This window comes from Oryctolagus cuniculus, chromosome 1 (genome assembly GCF_964237555.1).
Source record: "Oryctolagus cuniculus chromosome 1, mOryCun1.1, whole genome shotgun sequence".
In the NCBI taxonomy this organism is placed as follows: Eukaryota; Metazoa; Chordata; class Mammalia; order Lagomorpha; family Leporidae; genus Oryctolagus; species Oryctolagus cuniculus.
The window spans coordinates 168,129,404-168,155,736 of NC_091432.1; positions in this window are offsets into that span (position 1 = coordinate 168,129,404).

Genomic DNA, 26,333 nt, shown 5'->3' on the forward strand with positions numbered 1-26,333 from the left:
AGTGCGCCGGCCGCAGCGCGCTGGCCGCGGCGGCCATTGGAGGGTGAACCAACGGCAAAAGGAAGACCTTTCTCTCTGTCTCTCTCACTCACTGTCCACTCTGCCTGTCAAAAAATAATAAAAAAAAAGAATATGGCATTAATTTTGAGTGGAGAGTAAGTGGCCAAACACCGCCTGAAAATACACATATATCTTTCAGTGTCTTAACTGTTAGGAAACCATCATATTTTGGCTCCAGTTTTCATAAATTTAGGATCTGATTGAAAATTCTCATGCAGAAAATTGCAATTGGATGAGCAGGAAGTTCCTAGTGCGTGTTTCCATTCAAGAAGGCAGTATAAGTAAAGGTAGATTCCCTTCCAAGTGACCTTTCTAGAAAATCTTTTTGTGCAGTATGAGAGCAGCCCGCCCTGTCTTACCAAGGGGAGAATCCGGTTGAGATCAACAGTACGAAGTGGACTCTCACTCATGACCCTAGGACGTGCTCCTGCATCAGAGACTTTCAGGTCAGTAGACAATCCAAGGGATGACCCAAAGGGGATGGAGAGGTCAGATGATAAGACCCTGTCTTTGCTGAAGGAACACCTCTTATTAAAAATGCAGTGGTGAAAGAATGGGAAAGGAGAGAGGCAACTCCCCAGGTGAGAGGGCTTCCCAATCCCAGAGACCAAAGACCTCTCTTACAGGCTCAGAGGATATTATTATAGGGAGCGGGGTGAGAGTCTGCTGGTTTTACAGCTGCTGCAAGGTGCAGATCAGAGGGTGGCTGGCCATTTCGATTGGCTAGAAGTAGGAGAGTATTTGTCATGTGGGAAATAACGCAGACTCAGCAGCACCCCTCACTCCCCCTGTAGGCCCCTGGGGTGAGGCTGTGAACACACTTAGGGCTGATTACATCCTGTGTTACCCTTTCCCATTAACTTCTACTGCAGGGATAGGTTTGAGAAAATGGCTGGAAATGTCCTGGTTGAAGAAGGGCAAAAACCACCCAGTCTTTACATTTGCTTCACTTCTAGGCTGCGGTCCGGACTAGAGCATCACGCGTCCTCACGTTCAATGCTTTGAGATCCCTGAGGATGATGAGGACGCTAGTACAACTGGCAGGACAGTGTTTCAGTGCCAACATTTTTAGGCTGGACAATTCTCAAGAAGTTAATGAGTTCACCAGAACAAGGGTTTGTGGTAGGATTGTGGCATATCTCTGCGTAGCAATCTGATTTTTCTTTGTGCACTTCCCTCTGCCTCTGCTCTCTCTCTCTCTTTCTTTGTAGCCTGCGGGTCAGTGTAAATGTTGAGACACGGAGTGTACTATTTCATACCTGAAATTTCATTACAATTTCCCATATTCCTTTGAAACATTCAAAGAGTCACATTTCCTAACTGGACATTTACAGATCAAGTATTTTGCTGAATATTGTGAGGGATTCAAAGAAAAATTCAATATGGTTTATGCCCTTATAAAGCCTACAGTTTATAATTGAGGAGACAATATATAAATTAATGAGAAATTAACAGAGGATAGGAAACTTTAAGAAAATATCTCAAAATAATGGGAAGAGAGAACAATAAATGCTATGAAGTAGAGAGTGCTATGGCTTTGGATGGGGTTTTTCCAACAAAGCTTCACAGATGTGCTGGAAGGCTGATCCTCAGTGTAACAGGAGTGAGGTGCTGGGGCCTTGGGGAGATGCTTAAGTCTGAAAAGGGATGACTGCCATTCTCGTGGAGAGTAAGGGCTCAACAGAATGCAGGACTCTCATGGGACTCGATGAGCTATCCTGGTTGTTAGAGTGAGTTGGGTTTCTCTCCCCTTGTGAACTCCCCTGGCTGCTACCACAAGCCCTCTTGTCCTGAGATGCCATCCACTGTGTCAGGATGCAGTGGGAGGCCGTCCCCACACACAGCCTTCCCAACGTGGACTTTTTCAGCCTCCAAAATGGTGAGGCAAATTAAACCTCTTTTCCTTACAAAGTACCCAGCCTCAGATGTAGCAACAGAAAACAGACTAAGACACAGAAGAGTCTAGGAAGTAGAAAGTGTTTACAGAGGTGGCCAGACCCTACTTGGAGGCTGCAGAGTGGAGAATATGCCCACATCTGATGGTACAGAAAGCAGCTTCTGTCATTTGCATAGAGGGTAAATTTAACAACCCAAAAAATTCTGTGATCCTTTATATTGCTAGAAATTGGTGCAATTTCTGGGGAGGGTAATTTAATAATGTCTATCACCATTAGCAATGACTCAGCAATTCCACTTCTAGAAATTTACCTCTCAGCTACATCCTCATAGTACAAATTGGCATCTTTATTCATAATAGGAAAACTCTGGAATAGCCCAAATGTTCATTGGTTGGGAACTGGTTAAATAAATGAGGTGGCACATGAAATAATAGAATATTACAGTAGACAGCCACAAAAACAAAGATGGAATGCTTTCTGTACTGATATAGAACAGATATGCAAGATATATTTATTGTTAAGTGAAAAAAGAAGATATAAAACAGTACAGCATGCTATACTGTATTAGATATAGAACATGTGTACTACAAACAACTTGTGTGTTGAGTACTTAATATGACTGTACACTTAATTTGCACATCATATATAGTATGTATGTTTCCAGATATGAATTTGGCATTTTTTTGAAAAGGGATAGATGCATATTTGGTTGCATTTGCAAGAATATGTATCTAGAACAGTGCGTGATAACCTGATAAAACTGCTTAGCCCTGGAGTGGCACATTGGGTTCCTAGTGTGAGAATTTCACTGTGTAAGTTTTTATGACTTTTGGTTTGTGAACTATGTGAACACATTACCTATTTCAAATATAAGCTCTTAAAAGTCTGAGCTCAATTATTTGCCTTTCTAGTGGCTTTCATGCACATTTAAAGAAATGATAACTCATCAACACAGAACAAATATAAATGTTAGAGATAAAGAAGTTTAAACAACTAAATTCTGCCATCCCTGGATTTCAGTCTGAACTTGAACTCAAGTGAATGATATAATTGTTTTGTTTAGTTTTCTCCTATTTTTTTGATTGGGCTCCCTCCCCGCATAGGTTCTAGTATTTAGGAGTATGATTTGTTTGTTTATGGCCTCTGATTGAGAAGCTATAGATTTGCATGATAACAAATAACACTACTTATTTGTTTATTATAAAAAAAAAAAATAGACCCAATCAACCCATTGCTTGTGCTTCCATTAGACAACTAAGACATTTGGACCCTGGCGAAATTTGTGAGAATAGTCCCAACTTAAATTTATCCAGACTCTGAACTAAGTGAAGTTTTGACATATCTGAAAGATGAGATTTCGCTCAGCATTCTTGGGACTATGGATAACTATGGAAATCCGCCAAACCCAGGCTTCCCCTCACAGCGTCTTGGCTTCTTGATGGGAAACTGTCTGTTCACATTGAGATCAAGCATCATTCTTTGCCGCACACCAAAAATTGTTTTCATCTCAATGTTCTGCAGTGGAGAAAAATAGATCACAGGGAAGTTACTCAAAGGACAACAAAATTTACATAACTGAAACTGATCAGAAAGACTTTTGTTATTGTGACAGTTAAAGAAGATGCCACATCACGCTTACATGATGAAGAAAACATCGCCTAGCACATGACTGAGAACAGGCTTCATCTGTCAGTCACCTTTCTGGACTAGCTGACTTAGCAAGCTTGGAGGAAGTTGAGAATGTTGATGTCTTTGAGATCCAATAAAATGCTCTTTCAAGGACACTGAAGGTGTTTGGGGACTGCAAAACTTGGCTAAAGGATTCAGGTACCTAGGCGAAAATTGCAGAAAAAAATAAAATAGAAACCACAAAAACCAGAAAACACTTTGTTTTGCATACCAGGAAACTCACTGTTCTGGGAGTTGCTTCATTCCAAGGGACCTAATCGCTTCTTGGCGGTTTGACTAAGATCAATGTAGCCATATTGAGAAATGTACATGTATTGGGAAGAATGAGAGAGTGCATTGAAGACCTGGAATCAGGCCCACGTTCTACTTTTCATAGCTGTTTGACCATAACATTGTCAGTAACCTCACCAGGCCTGTATATTTGTGGGTCAAATGGGATATGGGCTAATTAAGGTTGCAGATCTAAAGTGCTTGGCACCATGCCAGGTACTCAGGAAGCCCACAGAAAATTTGTGTGTCCATGTAAAAAATGGTTTATTAAACTATTTTAAGATCTAAGAACTATAAATCTGGCCAGAGTAGTACCATGATGGAAGACTTAAAATTCTTATTGTTTGAAATTTAAAAAATGCTTAGAAAGCTAAAGGTTAAACTTTTCTATCTTAAAGTAATTATGGATCAAAATTGTGCCAGGAGGAAGATATTAATTGATAAGGCAAAAATTTTGGAATTTTTCATGATGCCAAAACTAACTAGAATTTCTTCTCTTTTTTCATTTGCGTATTTAAAATTCTGACATGGATTCCTTTTTAAGTCATCTGGGTAGTTTGTGTCAGTAAATGTTAAGCTACCATAAGCTGAAGTTACTTATGCAGTGTAATGTAAATTATTTAGGAATAATTTAGTAAATGTTTATTTGGGATAAGCCATGTTTTGCTTTTAAAAGCTATGTCTCCTGGGGCCAGCACTGTGGCATAGCAGGTAGAGCCACCGCCTGCCTTCCCAGCATCCCATATGGGCGGCTGGTTCAAGTCCTGGCTGCTCCTCTTCTGATCCAGCTCTCTGCTATGGCCTGGAAAAGCAGTAGAAGATGGCCCAAGTCTTTGGGCCCCTGCACCCACGTGGCAGACCCAGAAGAAGCTCCTGGCTTTGGATCAGTACAGCTCCAGCCGTTGCTGCCATCTAACGAGTGAACCAGCAGATGGAAGACCTTTCTCTCTCTCTGCCTTTGCCTCTCTATAACTCTGACTTTCAAATAAATAAATAAATCTTAAAAAAAAAGCTATGTTTCATTCTTTGCTAATTTTACAACGAATGCCTTCCTAGTGAAAAGCATCTTCCCCTTGGATTCCTAGAGGTAAATATTTCTGTCTGTTCTTTGGTCAAAATAAAAACAAGATATAGCAAAACAATGGCCTGGCTTGGTTTAACTGCACAGTGAAGAGCACTCTATAAAAACCTCCCCTCTTCATTAAGCATGTATTGAGTGCCTACTGTATCCATTACATGTTGTGGAGAACAAGAATGGTGTAGACTTCCTCCCTGCCTTCGCCAACATGAAGGTTGAAATGTACTATTATGATATAGGGACACAGCCCCTCCTCCTCCAAAAGCAAGACAAAACGCAAATAAAAACTGTCAGAAACATAGATAGAAACACTGGCGGCACCAGAAAATAATTAAAGCAGCCTGAGCCCACCCTTTATACTCTCTACCACTTGAGTCAGATTTTCTCAAATCTTTGTAAATTATTTCATGTGTTGCGGTGCCTCATTGATTCTAATCTAAGCACAGAATGTTTGTCGTTCCATCTGTTCTAGTGTTGTATAGTGGCACTAGAACACATGGGAGAGATACGAAGTTTTTTTAATGTTTTTTTTTTAAGTATTTACTACATGCTAGACCATGTCCTATGTGCTTTGAGTATATTGAGTATATTGATAAATGAATATTAAATGAAATATTCCAAAAACCCTATAAGGAAAGTATTGTTTTTTCCTCTCAACAGATGAAAAAAAAAAAAAAAAAGGAAACATAGAACCTTAGGTAAATTGACCAATGTCAGGCTGCTTATAGATTATGGTTCCTGGATGCAAACACAGTTTGACTTCATGCTCTCAAACCTGAGAGTATGTTACACTTGAATAATCATTTTGAGTCATGTTAATGAAGAGATTTCAAAGTTCAGTACTACTGGATCAATGTGGTGTGAGATGTGCCCTCAAGCTGAACAACTCGAAAAGCAGACTGACTTTCTTTTTTGTATATTTTTGTCTCTCAGCAATGGATTCAATGTAACTAGTGCTGCTATACATACTCTAGTATGTGTCTTGAGGAATCTTTGAACTCATTTTCTGTTGAGTATACACCTAGTGGTATAACTGCTGAATCTTTGGTATGATGCAAGAGTGGAATTTCTGGGTCATAGTATGGAATTGTTGGAAATCAGGCCAATTTCCATTCCCATCTGCAGTGTGTGGGAATTTCAATTGTTCCACATTCTCACCAACATTTAGTATTTCTTGTTTCTTTCATTTTCGTTGTTCTGGTGGATACAGAGGTGTATCACGTTATAGTTTTAATTTGTATTACCTTAATAACTAACTGAGTAGGGGTCCTTTCCTTATATTTATCTACCCTTTGACACCAAGCTTTCATGAAATATCTTTTCAGATGTTTGAACTATTTTCTGTTGGGTTGTCATCTGACTGACTTTATGGGAATGCTTATCAGATTTTAGATGCAAGTCCTTTGTCAGATATACGAACTGACAGGATCTTCTCCCACTTCCTGGACTGTGTTTTCCCTTTCTTAACAGTTTGTTTTTTTTGTTTTGTTTTTTTTTTTTTTTTTTTTTGACAAGCAGAAGTTTTTAATTTTACATAGTCCCATCTACCAATGTTTTTTCCTTATGCCTAGCACTTTTGGTTCACATTTAAGCAAACTTTGCTCCACCGAGGTTGCTATAATTTGAATCTATCTCCCTCAAGTGTTCATGTTTTAGGAACTGGGTCCTCAATGTGGTGATGTTGATAGGTGCTGGGAGCATTAAGTGAGGTAGGCCTGGGGAGAGGCTGCAGGATTGGTGCCTCCCCAGGCTCTGGCTTTCTGTCTTGTGATGTGATTATCTTCCTCTGCAGGGCTCCTGCTGCTGTGATGTCCACCATGAGGTGACACAGCCATGGGGACCTTCACAGAGATGGTACCATGCCGTTTGGAACTTTGTCCTCAAAAACTGTGAGTTAAATAAATCTCTTTTCCTTATGAAGTACTCAGACTCAGATACTTCATTATAGTAATGGAAAACTAATGCAAAGGTTATGATGATTCTTCCGTGTTTTCTTCTAAATTCTTATTTCTTTGTAATCCTTCTAGAATTAAATTTTTGTATCTGGTGTAGAATACATCTTTTTCACATGAATATGCAGTTTTCCCTACAGCATTTATTGAAATTAATGTCCTTTCCCCTGCTGTATGTAGTGTCACCTTTTTCAAAAATCATGTGACTATAAGTCTTATCTATCATGTACCTACATATCTACCTACCTGTCTGTCCAACGATCTATGAGGGTGCCTTAAAAAGTTCATGGAAAAATGGAATTAAAAGGTAAGTTTATTTTGATGCAAAAAATTTTTTAGATTTATTTATTCTATTTGAAAGGCAGAGTTACAGAGAGAGAGGGAGAGACAGCAACAGATCTTCCATCTGCTGGTTCACTCCCCAAATGGCTGCAACAGCTGGAGCTGGGCCAATCCAAAGCCAGGAGCTAGGAGCTTCTTCCAGGTCTCCCATATGAGTGCAGGGGCCCAAGGACTTGGGCCATCAGCTCCTGTTTTGCCAGGCCGTAAGCAGAGAGCTGGATCGAAGGTAAAGCAGTTAGAACTTGAACCAATGCCCATATGGGATGCTAGCACTGCAGGCAGAGGCTTCACCTACTAAGCCACAGCACCAGCCCTGCAAAATTTTTTTAAATCTATCCATACAGGAGGTCCTTGCGGAAATGTATATTATGAAAAAACTATGCATGAATTTCAAGATTTGTTGAACTAAAATAAACTTATTTTTAAATTTCACTTCCCCATGAACTTTCTGCAGTGCTTTTGTATATCTGTTTATGAGTTTTGTTCTGTTGCATTGATCAGCTCATTTGTTTTATGCCTAGAAAAATTTAAGACAGTATTAATGAATGTGAATTTTGCCTCTTGGGGCTAGGACAGTACTCAAGGTTGTGATTTTTCACCTGTGTCCCTAATCATTGCCAGCACAGCCATTGAGGCATCCCTCCTATGGGTATTTATGAAATGCAAAACATACTCCCATCTCCCTTTTCCACTGCTTTCCCCTTCCTTAGCCCATCTTTATCAGTCTCTATTCTTCTCTATGTTTGTCTCTCCATAGCTTTCATCATCTATTTTATTTATTAAATATATTTTCTCTTCCTTGTGCATTATTTTAAAAACAGATGAACATAGGATTTAATGTATTTTTAAGAAAATGAAAAAAATTAAATTACACTTACCTATGTGTATTTCAGTGAATATTTTGTCTCTTACAAATTCAGAGACTTTTGACTTTAGAAAAAATTCTCCACTCTTGCCTTGCAATTACCATGGGTATTTGAATTCCAGAAAGAAATGATTTTTATTTCAATCTGGCAATCACCATAGTACAGGATGCCCTTTGTACTATCATTTAAAAATGTATAATTTAAAAATGATTATTGTATTTAGCTGTGACCTCTATAACGTTTGCCCAAAATTGCAATGTAGAAGGAGCTCATACTTGAATTAGCTCATGTTCACAAGTTAGCAGTAGAGTCACGTAGCAATATGCAAAGCAGGTCCCCTGTTGGGCTGTCTATTAGCCTCAGACCGGCTCACTTACGAGGCTGTGACTTGCCCAAAATAGAAAGTGAGCTATGCCCATCATTTCCCCATTTCTGTTAGTAGCTTGTCAAGTTTCCAGCCGCCAGAGCTAAAAAATCAGGACCATCTTTCATTCTTTATTCTTTCCGCATGGTGCAGCTTTAATATTGACTTAATCACCTTTCATGGAATCTCTTGTTCCAGTTCTTTTTTCTTTGAATTCACTGTTACTGTCATCCCTCAGGCTTTCTATCAGGACATTTGTATTGCCTTAACTAATAAAGAAGATCTTATCTCATTAAGCAAGAAATATACGGGCAGAATGGCTCTATCCCTGCAGTTTTCTTGGCCATTCCTTACTTACAGGTTAACTCCATAGTCAAGATGTTTTTCACAGTTCTAGGTTACACCCAGCAGGCCACATCTCCTGTCTCACTGGCCAGGATCAGATCCTATACCCACTCCTATAACAATTGCTGGAAGGAGTTACACCAGAACCAGCGGTGAGAGCATCTTCCCACAGATCACATGAAGAAGGGTACCTGAACAAGTCAGGCGCCCTTATGGGAGGTGGGTGTGATCGTTGGTGGATAACCAACAGAGGCTGCTCCAGACCCTAACCACCTCACTTAGAATAATTTCAGCCACTTCCTAACAGTGGTCCCTGTCTTCTGTTCTTAGTTCCATTTTCTCAGCATTTATGATTAAGCCAGTCAATCCTCATGAAGTCATGTCATCACAGGACTTTCTTGGTCAGGAGGGCCTAGGTAGTTTCACTCTGACTGAAAGATAAAGTCTGAACACTTGACCTCCCCAGTCAAATCTACACCATCAGACCCCAAACTACCCCTCATCCTTCCTTCTCCCTAGTCTTGTATAACAGAGGGGGGCATGGTTTTTTTCTGCGAAGGGCCAGATAGAAAATATTTCAGGCTTTGCAGGCTCTGTGGTCTCTGTTACTATTATTCAACTCTGCCCTTGTAGTATAAAAGTACAAAACAAAGCTAAACAGTGTAAAAATCATTTTCATAATAATGAGCAGTCAGCCAGATTTGGCCACAGGGGACACAGTAACAAGTCCTGCCTTGTAAGAGCGCCCGGACTCCACTGGGCTACCTAGACTGGTAATCAATGCCTCATTGAAACCACAAGATGACAAAGTAATGGCATGGGACAGTCCCTCATATCCAGGATATCTGGCAGAGTCTGGGTTTCATATCTGACACTTTGTCAAAAGTTACTGTGGCGGGAGATTTTTTTTTTAATATATCAACTCAATTAGATCATTAAATTCAAATATCCAGAGATCCTGGATGGCTGCTTTCCTCACCATTTTTGTAAAAATATTTTATTTATTTATTTATTTGAGAGATAGAGTTACAGACAGTAGGAGGGAGAGACAGAGAGAAAAGTCTTCCACCCGCTGGTTCATGCCCCCAATGGCCACAATGGCTGGAGCTGCCCAATCTGAAGCCAGGAGCCAGGAGCCAGGAGCTTCTTCTGGGTCTCCCAAGTGGGTGCAGACCCAAGTACCTGGGCCATCTTCCACTGCTTTCCCAGGCCATAACAGAGAGCTGGATTGGAAGAGGAGCACTCAGGACTAGAACCGGCACCCATATGGGATGCCTGTGCCCTAGGCAGAAGCTTAACCTACTGTGCCACAGTGCTGGCCCCTCCTCACTATTTTTCAGACATTGTTACCTGGATTTGTTAGGCTAAAAGAAATAAATGCATCCATCCTCCACCATGCAGATGCTAATTGGGCCAGTTGCCAGTTCAAACTCTTCTTCCCACCCTTATCCCCAGATACACATCCCTGAGGAGCAAACTGGTGAAACAAAGGTTATGCTGATAGACCTACCTTTACCAAACACTGGTTGAGAAACATGTCTTAGAGACCCAGATTAACCCATGCCAGATGTCACAGTGTTTTACTTGGTCCTGGGAAACAAACATGTTGAAAAAGACTAATGTTTGCTTTAGTTATTTTTGCACCCACCTTAACAAAAAATTTAACAAACCAATATTAGAGAAAAAGAATGGTACAGTGATTGAGAACATGGGCTCTCGACTTCATACGGCCTGGCTTTGAATTCTGGTTCTACTGCTTCCTATTTATCTGATCTTGAGTAAGTTAGTTAACTTCTCTGCATCTATACGTATTTCCTCATCAATGATTAGTGGAGCCAAGGATAGCATAGGATAATTATTTAAGTTAATATGTATAAAGAAGTTAAAAGAGTGCCTATCACATTGTTAGGAGTATATATGAGGAAGGAGAAAGAAGGGGTGGAGTATGGGCGGGAGGGAGGGTAGGGGGAGAAGTATCACTATGTTCCTCAATCTGTATATATGAAATACATGAAACTTGTATAACTTGAATACATTTTTTTAAAAAGAGTATATCTATTGTTGGTAACAGAATATACATGTTATACATATCCTATCTTGGGCATTGAGTAAAATTCTTATAAACAAGGGGACAGTCAATATCCACCTGGGTGGGCAGTCTGTTCTGTGAACTCCTCAGAAATTTAGATGGACATTGTCTGTGCTGTCTTCAACACATGGTTTTCAAGTTTTACTGGGAGGCCTTCATACCGATAGTTGAACTAAAAGAGCATAGAGAATCTCAGTGGGAGATTTTTTTCAGCCAGGTTTGGAAATGGTAAAAGAGCTATGAGAGTTGGTTTTAGCTGAACATCTGGACAACACCAAATTGGTACTGGTATCCTAGCAAGGAAAAGTACATTGAATCACAGTATCTATGATGTGGTTTGCCTTTATTGAGATTATTTTAATAAAACAACTTTTTGAAACTGGTCATTGAGTATATAGCCTGACATAACTGACGATGAACCTTTCATTCTGTTACCTAGTGCTTTCCAAGAAACCCCAGGGAAAAAAAATTTTCCTTTGAACTTAATGCCAAATAGTTATGTTTCCCCAAGTAGCAAGTTGTTTTGCTTTATTCCCTAATCTTGGAAATGTTATTAATTGTCCAATATTGATTCAGAAATCTTAGAGCCTATTTTATTCTTTATTAACTTTATTAACTAATATTTACTGAGCATTTGCTACATGTCAAGCTTCAAGCTATATACTGAGGATATAAAAGGGAACAAAACAAAATGATTTCTGCTCCCATGGAATTCACATTTTAGTTGGAAGTCAGGAAGTAAGTGTGGAAATATGTACTGTTCAAATGGGCTGCCATGTAGTGCAACAGTACCAATCAATAAAGGTGTTAAGCTAAAAGAACAGAGCAAAGTACCAACTTGAAATAGCATGGGTGGGACAAGTGACTGAGCTGGCCATACAAAAGGCCTCCCAGCAGTAGGCTGGCTCACTATGTGTAGAAGCTTTAGGGTTTGGATTGAAGTTTGCAAATTTAAGGGGCAAAAAGGAGGCCAGAGTGGCTGAGGGTCATGAGGAAGGGAAAGTTGGGCCTTTCTTGAGGTCCTTGATGAACAGGATGGATTCTGTTCTGAATGCTGTAGCAAGTGGCTGAAGATCTTACATAGAGGGATGTCCAATCCAGCTTGTGTTGTGAGGTCACTTCTGCTGCGGTGTGGAGGAAGCACCACAGGGGCATGGAAGCAAGAAAAGCAGCTGGTGGTGGGTCTCAAGAGCCGGGTGAGCACGGTCAGGAGCTCGGGCGCGGCAAGCCTGCGGCTCCAGATAGGCAACATACCTGCCTGCTTGTGCCCAGAGACAGGAGGCTATTCTGCACTTGTTTCACTCCCCTAAAGCCCCATTGCTCATCTGTGCTCTTTTGGGCTATGTTAATAAACTTTGTAAACTGTCTTCAATGCTTTCTGGATATCCTGGCTAGTCCTAGAATCCCAAGATAGGAGGGACAGGGATTGTTCCAGAAATAGTTTGATCCCATGGCCCAAAAAGAAGACATGTCGTCCTTTGCCAAGAACGTTGCTGTTTCTGAATGGGCTGATTACAGGTATTAAGTTGTGAAGACAGTTTGGGATTTTAGAGAAAGCAGATCCAGAAAACTCAAAGTGCTGCTGAGAGCAATTGATGAATGTAGGTCATGGAGCTTGGAAAGAAATCTATCTATGGTATTTTTTTCCAACTTATGGGAAAAGGAGATGCTGAGAAAGCATCGAGTTTGGTGGCTCTGAAGGGTGGAATTATAATTGAGGAACTGAGGGGTGAATATGGAGAGGGTGAAGTAAGACAGGAGCTGCTTCCTCTGAGACCTGGGCGACCATGAGATTGCTCTGGTTTGAACTTCCAGAGGTTACCAGAAATGAATGTACATATATACATGCATGTACATGCATGTACACATGCACTCACAGGCACACACACACCCCTAAAAAAAGATATGGCAACTGTCTTTTGCAAGTGAGCTGTGTCAAGTTAAAATTCTGTGATTATCCTTAAAATCTTTAGTAGGGGAGAAGGGCTGTTGACTTCCCAGTGTGGGTATGGAGAGAGTGAATATTCTGGTATCTATTTCTACAGTAGAATCTCACTGTGCCCTGTGCGCTCTCCAGACCAGCGCTCCCAGCCATGCCCATCTCCTTCCTGTCCATGCATGATGGCTTGAAAACTCTGCGCACGTGTGGTCACCTCCCTGGGCACCCCAGCTTTTGCGGCCATTTGGGGAGTGAACCAGTAGATGGAAGATATCTCTCTCTCTCTTTCTCTTCTCTGTAATTCTGGCTTTCAAATAAGTAAAAAATAAATTTTAAAACAAAAACAAATAACATCACAAACCCTCAGCTGCAATCCCCTTGTCCTATCCCTAAAGATGCCTTTGTCGGTCTCATCCCAGGCCAGGTGGTGCTCCATCCAATCTAATGTTTAATCAGATTTTGATCATCCTCTTAGGATCAGCTAGCTCAAGATTGATCCCATTAGCTTCTCTAGAGTCAGCTTGCTCGCTCTCTCTCTCTCACACACACACACACGTGTGCTTCTGTTTAGCTTGGAAGTGTCAGGTTGGTGATGGACTCACAGGTGCCCATTATTCCAAGCAATACCATAATAATGAAGAGAAGCAGTAGCAAATAAAGAAAACTCAGAGCCAGATAATGGGGCTAAATGTCAGTTCTCTCATTTACTCAGCATGAAACCTTCAGCAATTTGTCTAAACTCTGTGCCTCAGCTTCCCGATTTATAAAATGTAAACAGAGTACTTAGCTGCTATGGTTGTTATGAGAGTGAAATGGGTTATTGCACAGAAAGCACGTGGAACTCTTCTGGCAATACTTAGACCTCTGTGAATGTTAGCCTGTGTGAAAGGTAGATCCTCAATCTGAAAATCTGAAGTCCAAATGCGTGGAAATCCAAAATGACACAATCTTCAAAAAGTTTTGAATTTTAAGCATTTTGGAATTTGGATTTTTCTGATCAGAGAGGCTCACCTGGTAAAGTCAATGCAAATATTCCAAAATCCAAAATATTCTAAAATCTGAAATACTTCTGGTTGTAAGCCTTTCAGACAAGAATGCTCAGCCTGAACTGCTTCTCTCTTCAGTAAAAAATTACTGACAAGAGTAGCAAACTGTACCTTCTCCTGTCCTTCCTGATCACCTCTCAGCCGCCCAAGCCTGTGTGTTGGAGTGTTCCACTGTAGAAGTGCATCAAGGTGCTCAGGGAGGGAGGTGGCAGAGACCTGTGTAGACAGCTCTGGTTCAGGCTGGGGGTCCAGGCGTATGCTCGGAAGCCAGCCTGAGCTGGCCAAGCCCTGTTGTAGTCCATTCTGTGGCTACATCCTCCCACCCTCTGGGCACCTCCCCCTACTCTCTGGCCAACAAAGCTGATGGATCCTCCGGCCCCCACCCTTGTTCATTATCTCGAAACCCAACTTCATTTTCTAAGGAAATACTCAGGATCACTGTCAGTTATAAAGTTTGAGGATTGGAAAAGTCTACCCCAGAAAGGTGCAAAATACCCTTGAACATCATACCCTTGGGAGCTTCCTCAAAAGTTACGTGACATTTTCAGCCAACCAAACTTCCCTAACCTGAGTTCCTAGAAAAGCCAGAAATTCAGAGAAATGGCAGGGCCATGGTGGTAAAGGAGTCAGTAAATTCTCCCATAGAGGCCCCACTCTGACCTGAAAAATTACCTGTTAGCAAATGAACATGTCAGAATCTGTGGGTGGGGACGGCTCCCAGATACTTGTCCTCGCTCAGATGAGCCTTGGTTCTTGTCCTCCCACACCTGGGTCATGTGTTGCTGTGAAAGGTATGTCCCTCTAAGTCCTGTTGAACTAGCTGACTAGCCAATCAGCTTACTCACAATGGGAGTTGCCCCACTGGGACAGGTGTCTTTTGGTACAGACCCTTTGATCCACTTTCAGCAAATTGTCCCAAGGGAATAATCAGTCATGGGGCCAGAGCTGGTTCAGAGGCCACTTCATGGTGCCATTGTTTTGTAATATCAGCAAGATTGGAAACACCCTCGATGATCATCCTTACGAAATGGCATAAATAAATTATGCTGTTTCTATACAGCGCAATATTTGACAGCCTTTTATAAACAATCATGGGCTCCATAATTATTGACACTGAAAGACGCCCACTGGGGTGGGAGTTTTACCTCATGGTTACGACACTGTTTGGAAGGCCCACATCCCATATTGAGAGCCTGAGTTCAACTTACAGTTCTGCTTCCAAGTCCAGCTTCCTGTTTACATGCACTCTGAGAGAGGGCAAGCGGTGGCTTGCCAACCACAAGGGAGACCTGCCTGCACTGAGTTCACAGCTCCTAGTTTGTCCTTGGCACAGCCACAGCTGTTGTAGGCGTTCGGGGAGTAAACTAGTGGATAGGAGCTTCCTCTCTCAATCTCAATCTCAATTTCAGTCTCAATCTGTCTCTCTCTCCCCCCACACACCTCGCAAATAAATAGCTTTATAAAAAGATTTATTTATTTATTTCAAAGGCAGAGTTACAGACAGAGAAAGAAAAGGAGAGACAGAGATCTTCCAACCACTGGTTCATTCCCCAAATGGCCTCAATAGCTAGAATCTGGCTGACCTGGAGCCAGGAGCCAGCAGCTTCTTCTGGGTCCCCCACATAGGTACAGGGGCCCAAGCACTTGGGCCATCTTCCTCTGCTTTCTCAGGCCATTAGCAGGGAGCTGGATCAAAAGTGGAGCAGCCAGGACTTGAACTGGCATCCATATGGGATGCCAATGCTGTAGAAGGCAGCTTTATCCACCATGCCACAGCACCAGCCCCTCAAATAAATAGATTTTTAAGGCCAATTTGTTTGATGAGTGATAAGAGCAATCCACTGAACTGCATTTCAGTGTAATGGCATTTTTTTCAAGTTTTATTTATTTGAAAGGCAGAGTGACACACAGGGAAAGATAGAGAAACAAATCTTCCATCCACCAGTGCACTCCCCAAATGTCCACAATAGCCAGGTAGGCCAGGCCAAAGGCAGGAACTTCATCCAGGTCTCCCACATGTGTGGTAGGAATCCAAGTACTTGGGCTAGCATCTGTTGCCTTCCAGGTGTATTAGTAGGAAGCTGGGTTGGAAGTGGAGTCAGGATTTGATCTCTGGCACTCAGGTATGGGGTGCAGATTTGCCAAACAACAGCTTAACCCATTTTACCATAACACCCAACCCTATAATGGCACATATTAAAATTGCATTCATATAGATGTGTCCAGAGAGCTACTATGGAGAATAATACTCATCAAAACACATACAGTGATTATCTCTGGGGTTGGATATCTAGGTAATCTTTACTTTCTTCTTTAAAACTTTTAAAAGAAATTTTTAGGAAATATTTTACAGTGATACAATATGTACTTTTGTACTCTGAAAAAACTAAAGTTTTTAAAAAATTTTTTTATTTGACAGGTAGAGTTATAGACAGTGAGAGAGAGAGACAGAGAGAAAGGTCCTCCTCCCATTGGTCACTCTCCAAATGGCCACCACGGCCGGTGCTGTGCCAATCTGAAACCAGGAGCCAAGTGTCTCCTCCTGGTCTCCCATGCGGGTGCAGGGCCCCAAGCACTTGGGCCATCCTCCACTGCCCTCTCGGGCCACAGCAGAGAGCTGGACTGGAAGAGGAGCAACTGGGACTAGAACCCTGTGTCCATATGGGATGCCGGTGCCGCAGGTGGAGGATTAGCCAAGTGAGCCACGGTGCTGGCCATAGAACTTACTTCTGTCTAACTGTGATTTGGTACTTGCTATGGTCACTATTCTACATCCAAATCAACTTTGTTTAGTTTCCACTTATCAGGTAGAACGTTCAGTATTTGTCTCCTGTGTCTGCCTTATTTCACTTAACAGATGTCCTCCAGTTCCGTCCTTTTTCCTGAAAATATTGAGACTTCATTCTTTTTTAATGACTACTATTCCATTATGTATATATCACATTTGCTTTATCCAGTTGTCTGTTGTCGGGCATCTTGGTTGATTCTATGTCTTAGCTATTGTGAATAGTGTTGCAATGAGAGTGCAATCATGTCTTTGATATAATGATTACTCTTCGTTGGGATACATACACACTAGTGGGATTGCTGGATCATGTGGTGCTTCCAGTTCTAGCTCTGAGTTCCTTATGTATTCTGGATTTAACCTTTATCAGATAAGCAACTTGTAAGCTTTTTCTGCCATTCTGTCAGTTGTCTCTTCACTCTGTTGATTACTTCCTTTGCTTACTTTGGGCCAGTAGGCCCTGGTTCTAAGTCTTTTCTGTGTATCAACTCATTTTTTTAGACAAGGTTTATTTGTTTACCTGAGAGGCAGACTTACAGACAAAGAGAGGGAGAGACAGAGGGAGAGGTCTTCCACCCACTGGTTCACTCCCCAAATGGCCACAATGGCCAGAGCTGGGCCAATCCGAAGCCAGGAGCCAAGAGCTTCTTCTGGGTCTCTCATGTGGGTGAAGGGGCCTAAGCAGTTGGGCCATTCTCCACTGGTTTTCTAGGCCATAGCAGAGAGCTGGACTGGAAGTGGAGCAGTTGGACTTAAACTGGCTTAACCTGCTATGGCACAGTGCTGGGCCCCCATCAACTCATTTAATCTGCACAGAATCCCTAAAAGCTAGTCCTTTCTGATTCACCGTTTACAGACTGAGACAGGATGTCAGGTACTGAGGCCTCTGGCTAGGAAAGTGTAAACAGAGATCTGCTTCTAACTCGCTGACCATGATCTTGTCTCAGCTGCTCCTTACCTGTGTTGCAGGAGACGAAGGTGCTGAGGGCCAAGAAGGAGTGGGGGTGGGGAGCCAGAGGGGAGTGGGGAGGGCAGAGGCGTCTTTCGCCAGTGGAGAGCAGGACTCCATCCTCTTTCCACTGTTGTTCTGGAAGTCTCTTTGGCCTCCCACTGACCACTTTTTTACTTATTTATTCTAAGTTTCAGTTTCCTCTTTTATAAACTGGCCGAGTCTTCCTGTGCCATGTTGCTTAGAATTAGTCCCTTCTCTATGCCTTATACAGACATAGCAGCTACTTCTGCGGAAGCGCATGCTCTGCCCCACCATCACCACCCACTCCCATTTCAGACAGAGATACAGGCCCCAGCACCCCCCACAGGGCAGGTTGTCGGAGCAGCCTGGAAGACACTGGGCCTTCTCCGATTCTGTGTTTACCACCTGCTATCACTCTGTTCATTTGTCCTTCTCCCCACTGGATGTGAGACACTGGGGGCATGTAGCTCCGTATCCACAGTTCCTAGAACATAATGTTACTCAGTAAATAAACACGCTTCTGTTAATGAGAAACCAGAAATTACAACTAAGTGGCCTTGTGATCCCAGACACATAGGTAGGGGGAACCACACGTGCAGATTCTTGTTTATTTCCTGCCTTACCTGGCATGATGTTTAGAATAAGTATGGTCATTAAATAAAGAAGTCACTAAGACAAGAGGCCTGATTTTATTCCAATTACCAATTCAAAAATTCCAGGCATTCTATGTAAATTATACAATCTCATTTACAAGACCCTGTCTCTAGCTCAGGCAGTTTACCACCAGGGCTCATAGCCATCAAGTCACACAATGAGGAGGAAGTGAAGCCAGCCAGATGCCGCTGTTCCGCCCTCCAGGTCAAGACACCCACTCTGTCTGCCTTCAAGTAGTTCCACCCCTCTAACCAGTTGCCATGGTGTCCAAAAATGAGACCTGCCATTGACTCTGCTGCCCTCGAAGAGACCAACTTATATCAGAGTGCTTCTGTTTCCTTCCTCACTGGTAAATTGAGAATGATAACCACAGCTCATTTTAGTGAAAGAAACTCCAGGGGCCTGCACCATGGCATAGTGGGTAAAGCTGCTACCTGCAGTGCCGGCATCTCATGTGGACACTGGTTTGAGTCCAGATGCTCCACTTCTGATCCAGCTCTGTGCTTTGTCTGGGAAAGCAGTGGAAGATGGACCAAGTCCTTGGGCCCCTGTACCTGCATGGGAGACCCGGAAGAGGATCCTTGCTCCTGGCTTCAGATCAGCTTAGCTCCGGCCATTGTGACCATTTGGGGAATAAACCAGAGGATGGAAGACCGACCTCCCTCTCTCTCTCTCTCTCTGCCTTTCAAATAAAATAAATAAATCTTTCCTTAAAAAAAAAAAAAAGAAAGAAACTCCAAGAAGCATGTACAGACATAAACCACATCTTGAAATGGTCATTTTGTCTTTGGATCCTCACCTTCCTTTTCTCCCTTAAATTCACTTCTCTTCAGAGTCTTGTCACCAGTGTCGTCAGACCCAAGGTTCCCCTAGTAGCCATCCACCAGTTAGAGAGGGCTGGCTACTTCAGCACCGCCTGATGAGATTCCAAAACTGCAGATTCCTGGGCCCCACCTCCGGAGATTTTGAACCAGGAGGTCAGGGGCACTGCCCAGGCACCCCTCTGTTTTTAAAGTTCCCCAGGGGGTTCTGATATACAGCCAGGTTTGGGAACAACTGACCTGACCCCAACACATGAGTCAGCTGCCTCCCCTCTACCTTTGACGACATTTGAAGAGATGAATCATCACTTTACTTAAAAAAACAAAAAGAAACAAACCGAGTTGAAATCAAGAGTCATTGTGAAACCCTCTGATTTCCTTTACCTGACTTGGGCTGTGAGGTCACCTCCACTCGGTCCAAGCACTTTATCTGCTTCCCCGGGTCTTAAGGCCAAAGGATGTTGGTCCAGGCTTCAGGAGTTACAGGGCTTCCTCTGTTTATTCCAGAAACATGTTGTAGTCCTGACCATCCCTGGGGGACCTGGCAGGCTCTGCCCACCCCAGATTCGTCTTCAGCCTGCCTCCATGTTGGGAAACATGGTCTGGCCTCCCTCTGGTTTCCTGGAGTCAGAACCAAGAAAAAGGGAAGATGTTACCAGTGTCTGGAGTGTCTGGTTCCTTAGGTCCTTCCTGTCTGACTTCCTCCACCACCCTGCAAACAAGGCCCAGCCAGGGCAGCATGCGGCAGTGGGTCTCGGGCATGTCTGCCCCCTGCTACTGCTACAACTGTTTGAAGTAACAGGGACTCACTTAAGTAAGTGTTGTCAGTGCACACAGGCATCTGGTCAACCTGAGGCTGGACCCACAACCCAGGTTTGACAGGGGCCTGGGATCAGGGCCAGGATTCTAGTCAGGGCTGCCTGTCTCCTTTGCTTCTTCCTTCAACCTCTCTCAATAGCTGCTCAGGGCTACCAGGGTACAGATGACCTCCACTCTCCACATGGATATCAGCTCCCACACTTTATTTTTTTTTAAGATTTATTTCTTTGAAAGTCAGAGTTACACACACACACACACAGAGAGAGAGAGAGAGAGAGAGAGAGAGAGAGAGAGGTCTTCCATCTGCTGGTTCACTCCTCAGTTGGCCACAGCGGCTGGAGCTGTGCTGATCCAAAGCCAGGTGCCAGGAGCTGCTTCTGGGTCTTCTATGTGGGTGCAGGGGCCCAAGGACTTGGGCCATCTGCTGCTGCTTTCCCAGGCCACAGCAGAGAGCTGGTTTGGAAGTGGAGCTGCCGGGTCTCGAAACTGTGCCCATATGAGATGGCTTCAGGCCAGGGCTTTAACCTGTATCTTAGCTCAGCCCAACCTCATAATCCACAAATTGCTTGTTGCAATTCCATCTGGTCCCTATTGTCTGAGAGTCTCTGAGATACCACTCACATACCACACAATTCATTCATTTCAATTAGACCTTTCTATTTTTTTAAAGATTTATTTATTTATTTGAAAATCAGAGTTACACAGAGAAGGAAAGGCAGAGAGAGAGAGAGAGGCCTTTTATCCACTGACTCACCCCCCCCAATTGGCCTCCAAGGCTGGAGCTGCAAAGCCAGGAGCCGGGAGCCAGGGGCTTCCTCTGGGTCTCCCATGCAGGTGAAGGGGCCCAAAGACTTGGGCCATCCTCCACTGCTTTCCTAGGCCATAGCAGAGAACTGGATAGGAAGTGGAGCAGCCAGGATTCAAACTGGCGCCCATATGAGATGCTGGCACTGCACATAGTGGCTTTACCTGCTACACCACAGTGTTGGAGAGAGGGAGAGACAGAGACAGAGAGAAGGTCTTCCATCTGCTGCTTCACTTCCCAAATGCCACATTGGGTAGGGCTGGGTCAGATCAAAGCCAGGAGCCAGGAGCTTCTTGTAGGTCTCCCACATGGGCCGCAAGGGCCCAAGCAATTGGGCCATCTTCCTCTGCTTTCCCAGGAACATCAGCAGGGAGCTGGATTAGAAGCAGAGTAGCTGGGACTCAAACAGGCACCCACATATGGGATACTAGCATTGAAAGTGTCAGCTTTACCCACTGTACTACATTGCCGGCCCTGGTTTTTAATATATGCAGAGCTGCATAGCAACCAATACTAAAATCATTTTAAAATATTTTCATCATCCTTAAATGAAACCCCTTACCCTTTAGAAGTCACCCCTGCACTTTCCCTCCTACCTCCTGTTCTTAAGCAACAGTTACTTTTAAAATATATATTCTATGGGGCTGGCATTGTGGTACAGTAGCTAAAGCTGCCACCTGCTATGCCAGCAATCCATACGGGCACCGGTTCAAGTCCCCTTTGCTTTGCTTCCAATCTAGCTTGTCCTAATGTCCTGAAAAAGCAGTGGAAGATGGTCCAACTCCTTGGGATCCTGCACCCACATGGGAGATCTGGCCCCTGGCTTCATTGCAGCCATCTTGGAAGTGAACCGGTAGATGGAAGATCTCTCTCTTTGTCTCTCCCTCTCTAACTCTCTCAAATAAATAAATACATATTAAAACATATCCTATGTATTCAAAAGACAGAGTGACAGAGTGGGAGAGACTTAGTCCCCAAATGGCCACAACGCCTAGGGCTAGGCCAGACGGAAGCCAGAAGCCTGGAAATCCATCCAGGTCTCCCACATGGTTTCAGGGACCAAGCATTTGGGCCATCTTCTGCTGCCATGCCAGGCACATTAGCAGGGAACTGGACTGGTAACAGAGCAGCCAGGACTTGAACCAGTGCTCATACAGGATGCTGGCACTACAGCCAGTGACATAACCTGCTATGCCACAAACGCCTGCCTAGCCATTAATTATTTTCTGTCTGTGGTTTTACCTGTTCTGGATAGTTCATGTAAATGGAATCATACAATAAGTGGTCTTTGGTGACTGGCTTCTTTCAGCTTGCATAATGTTTTCTAGGTGTGTCCTCATTCTCCCATGTGTCAGCCCTCATTCCTGTTCGAGGCTGACTCGGATTCCATCGCGTAGACACACTGCCTTTCATCTGTCCATTCTCCAGTCTCAGGACATTTGGCTTGTTTCCACTTTGGGGCTATTACGAATAATGTTACTATGTACTTTTGTGCAGATATTTTCTTTTCTCTTGGGAATATACTCAGGAGTGGAATTCTGAGTCATAACCCTATGCTTAACGTTTTGAGGAACAGATAGTATGAACACCATTTGAAAATTTCAATGCCATATCTCTTTCATATCTCTCTTCTTCCAGGTGACTCTGCCATCTGGGAGTTGGGAGGAATGTGCCTGGTCCCAGCCTGGTTCAGTTCGTGCTAGTGACTTCTGGTCAGGGCCCAGGTATTCCAAGCCTCTGCTTCCCTTCCTTCCACATCACTCAAAGTCCCCAGGGTCATCAGTAATCCCTAAGGATTCAGGAGCCTGGGACCTCAGGTGTTCTCATTTTCTTCCTCCCTAAGAAAAATCAAAGCCCTTTGCACCCCCCAGCATGGGAGAACCAGTGAACCTCCCATGCTCAGAAACTTCTGGGGGCCGGCACTGTGGCGTAGCGGGTTAACACCCCGGCCTGAAGCGCCAGCATCCCATATGGGCTCTGCTTCTAGTCCTGGCTGCTCCTCTTCTGATCCAGCTCTCTGCTGTGCCTTGGGAAAGCAGTAGAAGATGGCCCAAGTCCTTGGGCCCCTGCATCCATGTGGGAGACCCAGAAGAAGCTCCTGGTTTCGGATCGGTGCAGCTCCAGCCGTTGCGGCCATCTGGGGAGTGAACCAGCAGATGGAAGACTTCTTTCTCTGTCTCTACCTCTCTCTGTAACTCTGTCTTTCAAATAAATAAAAATAAATCTTAAAAGAAAAAAAGAAACTTGTGGAGGAAACAGGTACTAGAGTTGTTGTAAGGCACTTCCCAACCTCAGGGGTGTGTGTTCAGCATCCCCTACTCCCCAGGAAGGAGAGGGCAGTTAGCATCTGTCTCCTCTGAGTCCACAGAGCTTCTCTGTCTCTTGTGTCCCCTCTTTTGCTTTTCATTGTTTAAGGCCAGGGACCAATTCATCCTCTCCCATCCACCCCGCTCCTCCACCCTTATTTCCTTTCCCCATGCCTGTGATGTGAGATAAATAGGCAGGAAGCCAGTCTAGGTGATTTGGAATTCTCGAACACTGCAAAGTAACGCTGTCTCTTTAACTCTTGGTTTGATATCCCTGCCTTCCCGGGAGACACCTGTGAAATCCTGGACCGAGACCAGAGCCATGGCTCAATAGGCTAATCCTCCGCCTGCAGCACCGGCACACTGGGTTCTAGTCCCAGTCGGGGCGCCGGATTCTGTCCCGGTTGCCCCTCTTGCAGTCCAGCTCTCTGCTGTGGCCCCGGGAAGGCAGTGGAGGATGGCCCAAGTGCTTGGGCCCTGTACCCGCATGAGAGACTGGGGGAGGCGCCTGGCTCCTGGCTTTGGATCAGCACGGTGTGCCGGCCGCAGCGTGCCGGCCACAGGGGCCATTGGAGGGTGAACCAACTGAGAAGACACCTGCACAACCAGCTTTTACTATGCCCTTATTATCCATTATAATAGTGCTAGAAAATATTATCATTATTTTAATGTAACCTAAAGTGTAATCACATTAGCTTATTAGGCAACTAGTAGTAATAATAAGCAATGCTAAGTGTCTTTGACTTTATATATGTATTATGTTAGACGTTGAGCTAAGTAATCCAGTAACTACATTAAGTTGATTACACTCCCCCTTCCCTCCACCTGGCCAGAGGTGACCCAACCCTGACCCAGGTCCAGGAATGTAAAAGGGAGGTATAAAGCTTGAGATAACAACCAACCCCTACCCTGGAGTCTGCGGCAAGTGTCTCGGGACTTAGAAGTGTCAACTTGATCTATAGCATTCCCCTAAAGCCTGCTTGGACATGATAATAAAAGCTCTGTAAGAATTGGGCTCGGGGCTTCTCGGGGGCTTCCTCTCCTGGAGGCACAGAGAGACCCGGGTTCGAACTCGTAATAAAAACGACCCTGCTAATTGGCTTCAACTTCGGTCTCTGGTGGTGTGATTTTCGGGGGACCACGGACTGCGGGCATAACACAACGGTAAAGGAAGACCTTTCTCTCTGTCTCTGTCTCTCTCTCACTGTCCACTCTGCCTGTCAAAAAAATAAAAAAGAAAAAAAAAGAAATCCTGGACCGAGGTGCTTACTAAGACCCCACCCCATTTGTATATCTAATTGGGGTTCCACCCCCTTCCTTGTAAAAAGGGGTGGAAGGCCGGATAGAGCGCTTGTCCCACCATGGACTCTGCTGAGAAGTCCTGTTTTCTCAACAAGGAGTTGGGGAGTGGTGGGGGCCAGAGCTGGGAGGAAAGGGACTGAAGGAAGGCCTCCCATCGAGCTGTTACACGCACAACAAACCTCCCTTTATTTCGAAAAGTTCTTCGCCGTGACCAAGCCGCCCTGCTGAAAACAAACAGGTGTGGGTGCTCTGGCCAGAACTTTGATCTGCACCTTTCCTCCCCTCAGCTTGCAACCAGGCCTTCCTAGCAGGCAGGGGTCCCGCAAGCTACCTCCATCCCACCTCCAGGCTGACCACGCCACAGGGTGGGCCCACTTTCCTGCTGGCCCCCACAGGGACTCCACCCTCCCGCTGCTTATGACCCCTGAGTCCCGACCCCATTCTCACCTGCGCTCCCATTCATCTCATTCCAGATACCGGGGCCCAGTCTCAGTAGGTGGTGACTTTGATACGGCTGTGAAGGCTGGGCCCAGATAAACTGCCGGCTCCGCACAGTTCTCGTCCTTTCTTTAGCTCTTGCTCTTAGCCCATTTCTAAAATGAAAGCTGCATTTCTCATCCTCAGGCTATGTGCCTCTATTTCCCTTCAAGACCCAGCCGAGTGGGCAAGACTGGACTTGTTTCTTTGGACCTGAAATAGTTAACGTTGGCTTAGCTACACGGGCAGGCACCAATATGGGTGATCTGCAGGAACATTTACGTGGGTTCACCACATTTCCTCCATGAATCACCTGCATTTGGAGGACAAATGTCTTGAGAAGAAAGGACAGAAGTTGTAGCACTTCTTCCCCACTCTGCCCTGCACGTACAGGATGTTGTCAGCTAAGCTTTGCAGCTTTCACTGCCTCAATTTTTCCTTCTAAAAAATAGGAGGGACCTTGTAGATTGGTTGTACACGCTGGTGAGATCATTGTTGTGCAAATTAGAGTGCAGTAGTTTATAACCTAAATTCTAATTTTCATTACCAAGTATCAGTACAACAATGGAAGTCTAATTACACACACACATACACACACACACAATTTAGCTGCACTTCCCGGGATCTTCTATTATAAAGGGAATGAAGCAAAAGACTTTCATGTGTTTCTAATTTAAGAATTTAACAAAGGGCCTCTGTGTGTCTTATTACTTATAATTAAATGATTAGAAACATGTATAGGCCATTTGCTGAGATGTTTCCTTGTTATTGTTCTGGAATCTAACCATACTCTCCCTTACTGGTTTTTAAAAAATTATCTCCAGGGCCAGCTTTGTGGTGCAGCATGTAAAGCCACAACCTACCTGCAAAGCCGGCCTCCCATATGGGCACTGGTTTGTGTCCTGGTTGCTTTACTTCCAATCCAGCTTGTTGCTAATGGCCTGGGAAAAGCAACGGAAGATGGCCCAAGTACTTGGACCCTTGCACCCACGTTAAAGACCCAGATGAAGCTGCTGGCTTCTGATTTGTCTGGCCCCGGCCTGGCCTGTGTGGCCATCTAGGGAGTGAACCAGTGAATGGAATACCTTTCCCTTTCTGTCTATGTCTCAATGTAACTCTGACTTTCAAATAAGTACATTTGTTTTTTTGACAGGAAGAGTTAGATAGTGAGGAGAGAGAGACAGAGAGAAAGGTCTTCCTTCTGGCTGCTACAGCCGGCGCACCGTGCTGATCTGAAGCCAGGAGCCAGGTGCTTCCTCCTGGTCTCCCATGCGAGTGCAGGGCCCAAGCACTTGGGCCATCCTCCACTGCCTTCCCAGGGCCACAGCAGAGAGCTGGACGGGAAGAGGAGCAACCAGGACTAGAACTTGGTGTGCCGGCGCCGGAGGCGGAGGATTAGCCTAGTGAGCTGCAGTGCTGGCCAATTAAATACATTTTTAAAAAAATTATCTTT